The following is a 7,841-nucleotide window of genomic DNA, read 5'->3' on the forward strand; positions in this document are numbered from 1 at the left end:
GAGATTGCCAGGTGACAGATGATTGCCAGAGCACTACAGTCTCCTGAAGAAAGCAAGCCCTGCGGTTCCTTGATGGTGGATGCACAAATTCCAAAACTGTAGGTCAGTAAATTCCTATTGTTAAGCCAACCAATTGTGTGTTGTTTGTCACTGCAGCCCGGGCAAACTAAGATACCATAACAATGCCCTATAATTCTTCTTTGAACAGATTTTTCTCCTATTACCCACCCTTTTCACCCCCTTTGTTCTTTTTCTGTTACTCAAGATTGCATTCCCAAATAAATTATCAACACGTGCACCCTGTTCCAGTTTGCTAATGCTGCCATTTATGCAAAATACCAGAAATGGTTTGGCTTTTATAAAAGGGGGTTAATTTGGTTACAAAGTTAGAGTCTTAAGGCCATAAACTGTCGAGGATAAGGCATCAACAGTAGGTACCTTCACAGAAGAACACCATTGGTGTCTGGAAAACCTCTGTCAGCTGGGAAGACACAGGCATGCGGCTGGCATCTGCTTGCTCCCAGGTTGTGTTCCAACTCCACTCTCGGCTCCTGTGAGATCCTCAAAAGTGTCTCTCTTGGCTGCAGCACCTCCTTCTGTCTGTGAACTCTTTTATAAGACTTCAGTGATTCAATGAAGACCCACCCTGAATGGGTGGGGTAACACCTCCATGGAAATTATCCTGTCTAAGGTCTTGCTCACAGTTGATTGAGTCACATCTCCATGGAAACACTCAATCGAAGGATTCCAACCTAATCAACACTAATAAGTCTGCCTCCACAAGATTGCATCTAAGAACATGATGTTTTGGGGGACATAATACATCCAAACTGGCACACAGCCTTATCTCAGGTTCTGATTTCAGAGGAACACAAGCTAACATCTTTTTTTTTTTTTTATCTTCATTTTATTGAGATATATTCACATACCACGCAGTCATACAAAACAAATCGTACATTCGATTGTTCACAGTACCATTACATAGTTGTACATTCATCACCTAAATCAATCCCTGACACCTTCATTAGCACACACACAAAAATAACAAGAATAATAATTAAAGTGAAAAAGAGCAATTGAAGTAAAAAAGAACACTGGGTACCTTTGTCTGTTTGTTTCCTTCTCCTATTTTTCTACTCATCCATCCATAAACTAGACAAAGTGGAGTGTGGTCCTTATGGCTTTCCCAATCCATTGTCACCCCTCATAAGCTACATTTTTATACAATTGTCTTCGAGATTCATGGGTTCTGGGTTGTAGTTTGATAGTTTCAGGTATCCACCACCAGCTACCCCAATTCTTTAGAACCTAAAAAGGGTTGTCTAAAGTGTGCGTAAGAGTGCCCACCAGAGTGACCTCTCGGCTCCTTTTGGAATCTCTCTGCCACTGAAGCTTATTTCATTTCCTTTCACATCCCCCTTTTGGTCAAGAGGATATTCTGTGTCCCACGATGCCGGGTCTACATTCCTCCCCGGGAGTCATATTCCATGTTGCCGGGGAGATTCACTCCCCTGGGTGTCTGATCCCACGTAGGGGGGAGGGCAGTGATTTCACCTTTCAAGTTGGCTTAGCTAGAGAGAGAGGGCCACATCTGAGCAACAAAGAGGCATTCGGGAGGAGGCTCTTAGGCACAATTATAGGGAGGCCTAGCCTCTCCTTTGCAGCAACCGTCTTCCCAAGGGTAAAACCTATGGGACACAAGCTAACATCTTTTTTTTTTTTTAAGGTAAACCATCTGAGCAGTTTTTTTTTCATTAATATTCATAAATACACACAGCAGTTTCATTAGAGATTTAAATTTTCCTCTTCAGTTTGAATGTGGAGTTTTAGGAGAGCCTTTTGCATGTCAAGGTACAGGAAGCAGAGACCACCCCCGCACTGCTATATATATTTACCTGCTAGAAGCAAAAATTAGTTAAGTGGAAATGATCATCACATATATTTTCTTTCTTCCTTTTGAATGTACGCAATATAACAAGAGTGGCAGACCTGAAATTGCAATACCCAAACAAACCCAAGATAGTTGCTGTCTACTTCCATTAGCACATATAGCACAGCGGACATTATCTGGGTATTGGCATGTCATCAAAGAGGAGGTGGTGGAGGCTCATTTCCTTTATTACTCTCTTTTAAATTTAGGTTTTCTAAAGCAATATCTAAAGGCATAATATCTACACAACCCATAGCATCGAGATCTGCCATCTGCCTCCGTTCATCCTCATCTGAGGACTAGCTCTCTTCGTGCACTAAAGTGGACTGAAGGATCTCTTGAACAAACAGGCTGTGTTCTGCACACTTGCTTTCCATGGACTGGCACTCTGTTTCAGACAGTTTAGGGTCATTCAACCTCGTTAAAAGAAATTGTGAATTCTGGAGCATTTGCTGACTTCTCTCTTTGTTAGATGTGTTGATTGTTGCTGTGGATTGTGTGATTGTAGTGGTGATGCTGCTTGTGTTAGTGCGCCGTGTTGTGTCGTGAGCTGTCTCCAGTTTTTGCCGTGCTGCCTGGGCGTGCTGCCTCTCTAGTTGCAGCTGCATCTGCAGTTGCTATAACTGAGAGGCGGAAGGACCTGAGGAGTTAAGCTGTCCTCCTGCAGAACATCTCACTCCTGATAACTGAAATAAGAGCTCAGCTATAGGATCCATGGCTTTCCTACTGCTTGGGGAATATGAACCCTGAGAAGAAAGTCCACCAGTAGAGCTGCTAGTAAGGTGCATTTTTGATATCTGAGCTCGAGGACCTCCTAAGCCCCAGCCAGGATGAAATATTCTGTGTACGTGTTGAACACCACTGGATTCATCTAAATCTCTATGGGCTCTGTGTTCAAGTGTAAGGTGACCTGCAAAGTCGTCCGTGACATAGTTAGGATCGCCTCCAGGTAATGCTACACAGGTCGAACAGATCACTTCTGTTGATGTTTCTGTGTGTTCAGAAGTAATATGTTCTTGAAGAGATGTCTCCGTATAGCCCATTTTTCCACAATAGTGGCAAGCTACAGAAAAAAGCTTCCCCACCATAGTACAAATCAAAATCCACCCTTGTTAATATACGTGTATTGGGTGGTCATTCGTATGCCTTGCTGTTGTACCACTTTCATAACACGATGGACAAAGATCGTAATCGTAGCAAATTAAACACTTACACATGCAACCTCACAAATTTCCTTTTAAACATGCATTACAGCTGACACCTGAGACCTCATCACGGTCCGTGACCAAACTCTGGCTCGGTAGGCAGCGCCTGCAGGGCAAGGGCCTCGGGGCTGGCCGGGAGCGAGTCTCGCGCTGGCGGGGTGCCGGGGCAGGGAGTTCACTTGCCGTGGCCAGGCCAGATCCGCCCCGGGAACTTGGGTACCAGAGCCCGGGGCCGCACCGAGGCCTAGCCGAACCTGGTTGTCTGCGGGCGGGGAGCCGGGAGTAGGGGGGTAGGGGCACTAGCCATCGTCTCCAGGCTCCCGGGCGAGCCCGCCAAGTCCCGGCTCGGCTCCCCAGTTCCTGCCGCCACCTGCGGCCCCGCTCGGTGACCGTGCTGGGCCCTTCCCGGGCGGCGGGGGTGCTGGGCCGCGCTGGGGGCCGCGGCTCCAGGGTCGGCCAGGCCGGTCGCGGCAGTGGGTATGCTAAGTTACATCTCAAATGATCTTCTATTTTCTCTTTCCTCCCCTCCTCTCACTAAGTCTGTTATCCCCAGAGGAGCTAAAGAGATCCTTTCATAGTATAAATCTGATCTTGACCCTTTCCTGTCCAAAACTCTTCAAATTCACTATGAATCAAACTTATACCCTTACGGGTCCACAATAACCTTTAGTATCTGCCTCCTGTCCATCTCTGTCATTGCCTACATCTCTCAATTTTGCCCCCTCCCAGGGGAATCATTCATTTTTTTTTTATTATTATTATTTTGAGATAAATTCAAAGTTACATGAATAGTTGCAAAAACAATACTAGCCCCATACACAGAATTCCATCATACCCTGACCCCCCTCCCCCGATAGTTCAATCCACCAACTTTAACATGCTGTCACATCACTATTGCTTTCCCTCCCTATCATCCATCATATATTGCTCTGTATTCTGAACATATGAGAGTTAGCTGCACACATCCTTGAACATACACTGTAATTCACGTATGTACTTCCCATGAACAAGAACATTCTTTTATGTAATTTCATTAAGCACAGCTAAGTATAAGAGATTCAACAATGATACAATGCTTACATTCTATATTTCCTTATCCTTATGTCTCAACTGTGTCCCTTCGAGCCACCTGTCCTCCACCCTCCAATCCCATCCAAGTTCATCCTTAGCATTCAATTGTCATCTAGTTAGACTGTTTTTTTTTTTTTCTTTTTTCAATTGTGGAAACATATATACAGCCTAAATCTTCCCATTCCACCCCCTCCCTAGACTTCCATTAGTGGGATTAATCACCTTTAGAATGATATGCTCTTTCCCACTATCCATTACTAGAAATTTCCCTTCACCTCAAACAGCAACCCTACACTACTTTCTTAACTCCCCATTGCCCCTTCCCCCATTTCTCTTAACCCAAACTCTACTTTTCATCTCTATGGTTATATACTCTGATAATTTCTTTGTGTTTACTGTGGGGCTTAAAATTAACCTCTTAAATCCCTATCAATCTTGTTTTTCTTTGATACCACCTTCACTTCAATAGGGCACATAAACTATGTTCCTATACTCCTTGATTCGCCCACCTTTATATAGTTGTCTAAAATTACATATTTTACATTGAGTTCAAAACCGCTGATTTGTCCTTAGAGTTTGTGTATTTTTTTATCATGTAGGAAGTAAATAGTGGAGTTATAGTTCAAAAATTATTGACTTCTATTTGTATTCCATTGTGGTTGGAGAATGTCCTTTGAGTATATTCAAAATTTTTTTTTTTTTTAATTTCTTGAGGCTTGTTTTATGTCCCAGTTTATGGTCCATTCTGGAGAAAGATCTGTGATCACTAGAGAAAAATGAGTGTCCTGGTGATTTGGGATGTAAGGTACTATATATGTCTGCTAAAATTCTCTACATCTCTTTCTCCTTTCTTTGTCTCTCTATTGGTAGGGCTTCCTTTAGACTCTGAAGTAGGGCAGGTCTTTTATTGGCAAAGTCTCTCAGCATTTGTTTGTGAAAAATTTAAGCTCTCCCTCAAATTTGAAGGAGAGTTTTGCTGGATAAAGTATTCTTGGCTGGAAATTTTTCTCTCTCAGAATTTTAAATATGTCATGCCACTGCCTCCTCACCTCCATAGTGGCCACTGAGTAGTTACTACTTAGTCTTATATTGTTTCCTTTGTATGTGGTGAATTGCTTTTCTCTTGCTGCTTTCAGAACTTGCTCCTTCTCTTCAGTATTTGACAGTCTGATCAAAATATGTGTTGGGGTGGGTTTATTTCAATTTATTCTATTTGGAGTTTGCTGGGCATTTATGCTTTGTGTATCTATATTGTGTAGAAGGTTAGGGAAGTTCTCCCCAACAATTTCTTTGAATACTCTTTCTAGACCTTTACCCTTCTCTTCCCTTTCTGGGACACCAATGTGTCTTAAGTTTGGACGTTTTATTTTATCTTTCGTATCCCTGAGATCCATTGCGATTTTTTCTATTTTTTCCTCCATTCTTTCTTTTGTTCTTTCATTTTCTGTTCTGTGGATTTCTAGGACACTGAGATGTTGTTCAGCTTCCTCTAGTCTTGTATTGTGAATATCGAGAGTCTTTTTAATTTGGCCAACAGTTTCTTTTATTTCCATAAGATCTTCTATTTTTTTATTTACTCTTGCAATGTCTTCTTTATGCTCTTCTAGGGTCTTCTTTATGGCACTTAGATCCTGGGCCATGGTCCTCTTGATGTCCTTTAAATCCTTTGCCATGTTTTCGTTCTTTGATTGTAGTTCTTTAATTAATTTTGCAAGGTATAACGTTTCTTCCGAAATCTTGGTTTGTGTCTTTGGAGCTGGATTCTCCATATCATCTGGTTTTATCATAGGCATTAAGATTTTCTATTGTTTTTGGCCTCTTGGCATTTGTTTTGCTTGATAGGGTTCTTTCAAGTTGTATCAAAAAGAAAGGGGGATATCGATCTAATTTTTCAGAGACACAGTTTTGGTGACGTACACTTTCTCTTACTAACTAGCAGATGGCATCTGTGAGTCTTTAATTTGTTAGAATTGCAGCTTGGTGACATACACTTTCTCTAACTAACCAGCAGTTGGCGTCCGTGAGTCACTTATTCCCCTCAAGTCAGTTCTCCCCAACTTTGTGGTATGTGGGGATCTGATTCTTTTGGGGTCCAATTGGTGCACTTGATTTGGGTGTGTTGTTGGTGCTGTCTGCCCCCAATGAGGGGCGTGTGCCTGAGTGGTTAGGGAGGAAGGGCAGGTTTATCAATCAAATCTCCCAGGTGTTCCCGGAGATTTAAGGCTGTTCTCTGCCACTAAACACAAAAGTCCTTGGTATTGGTGTAGGTTCCCTGGGATTTCCAAGCAGTTCCCCCCTCCCTGCTGTGCTTTCCCAGGACCTCTGTTGGGGGCGGGGGGGCAGGCCGTGCCACGTCACGAGCGCCGGCCTCCAGGGAAGCCCTGGGCCGCCGGGCTGTGTAGGGGCGTTCCCAGCCCGCTTCAAAGATGGTTGAATGGGACGCGTTAACTTCCCCCTTTCTGCACAGCAACACTCTCCCAGCTCCGGGACAATCAGTCTTGGGTGTATTCAAGGCCACTGTCCATGGCTGATATTGTGTCGTGTGAGTGATGCTGCGGGAAAGACTCCCTGTCAGGCTGGGTTTCTCGGCTTGGCTCTGTGCTGTGTGTTCAGCCAGGCAGGAGCAGCCCCGCCCGCTGGGGCGACAGCTGCGAGGCTGGGTTTCTTGGCTGGGCTCTGCGTTGTGTGCTCGGCGCTGGGCAGGAGCAGCCCCGCCCCGCAGGGGTGACGGCTGGGAGGCTGGGCCTCTCGGCTGGGCTCTGCGCTGTGCGCTTGGCCCCGTGCAGGAGCAGCCCCGCCCGCTGGGGAGACAGCCGCGAGGCTGGGTTTCTCAGCTGGGCTCTATGCCATGTGCTCGCCCCAGGCAGGAGCAGCCCTGCCTGCCGGGGAGACGGCCACGAGGCTGGGTTTCTTGGCTGGGCTCTACGTGGTATGCTTGCCCCAGGCAGGAGCAGCCCCGCCCGCAGGGGAGACTGCTGCAAGCTGTGCATCCCCCCCTTTGTTTCCCTGGACCCGAGACAATCGGCAGTGGGTGTGGGAAGGGGTATCCTCCACCCCAGACACTGAGGCATTAGTCCAGACCACTCCCATCTTGTCTGCAGCTGTTCCCGTGCTTCTTTTATATATATATATATATTTAAAGTCCAGCCCACTGTTTCCCCCCTATGTAGCATGGCTGAGGGATTCAGCCTACTCACTCACTTGTTTCAGAATGCCGACTCCTGGTTTCACCAAAAGCACGTTCCCTGTGGCTTTAGCAGAACTTGTCCAGCTGATGCTACTTTGGAAGTGGTGTTCTGGGTCCTTTCTGGTTTTTTATCTAGTGTTTTCCACGGAGGTGTTTTTTTCTTTGTCTCACCTAGTCGCCATCTTAGGTTCCCTTCCTCATCCATTTTGATACTAGTCCATGAACATATAATTTTGTTCTTAACTCAGAGCCTTGAATTACTCTCACTACTGCCTGCTTTCTCTTCCCTTTTCATTTGGTTTTCTGTGTAAATATTATTTCTCTAAGAGGTGTTCCCTCACTACCATGTCTATAATAACTGCTCTTCTCCATTGATATTTATCCCTTTACTCTGTTTTAATATCTTCATAGAACTTACCACTAACTGACAGCAAACAACTGTTATTTT

General features: G+C 44.8%; 1 pseudogene; it reads right to left on the reverse strand.

Annotated features, from left to right (window-relative positions):
* Window positions 1-2,085: 2,085 nt before the first annotated feature.
* On the reverse strand, window positions 2,086-7,598 carry LOC119509918 (annotated as a pseudogene).
* Window positions 7,599-7,841: the final 243 nt, after the last annotated feature.

The sequence above is a fragment of the Choloepus didactylus genome, chromosome 15 (assembly GCF_015220235.1).
Source record: "Choloepus didactylus isolate mChoDid1 chromosome 15, mChoDid1.pri, whole genome shotgun sequence".
NCBI classification, from domain to species: domain Eukaryota; kingdom Metazoa; phylum Chordata; class Mammalia; order Pilosa; family Megalonychidae; genus Choloepus; species Choloepus didactylus.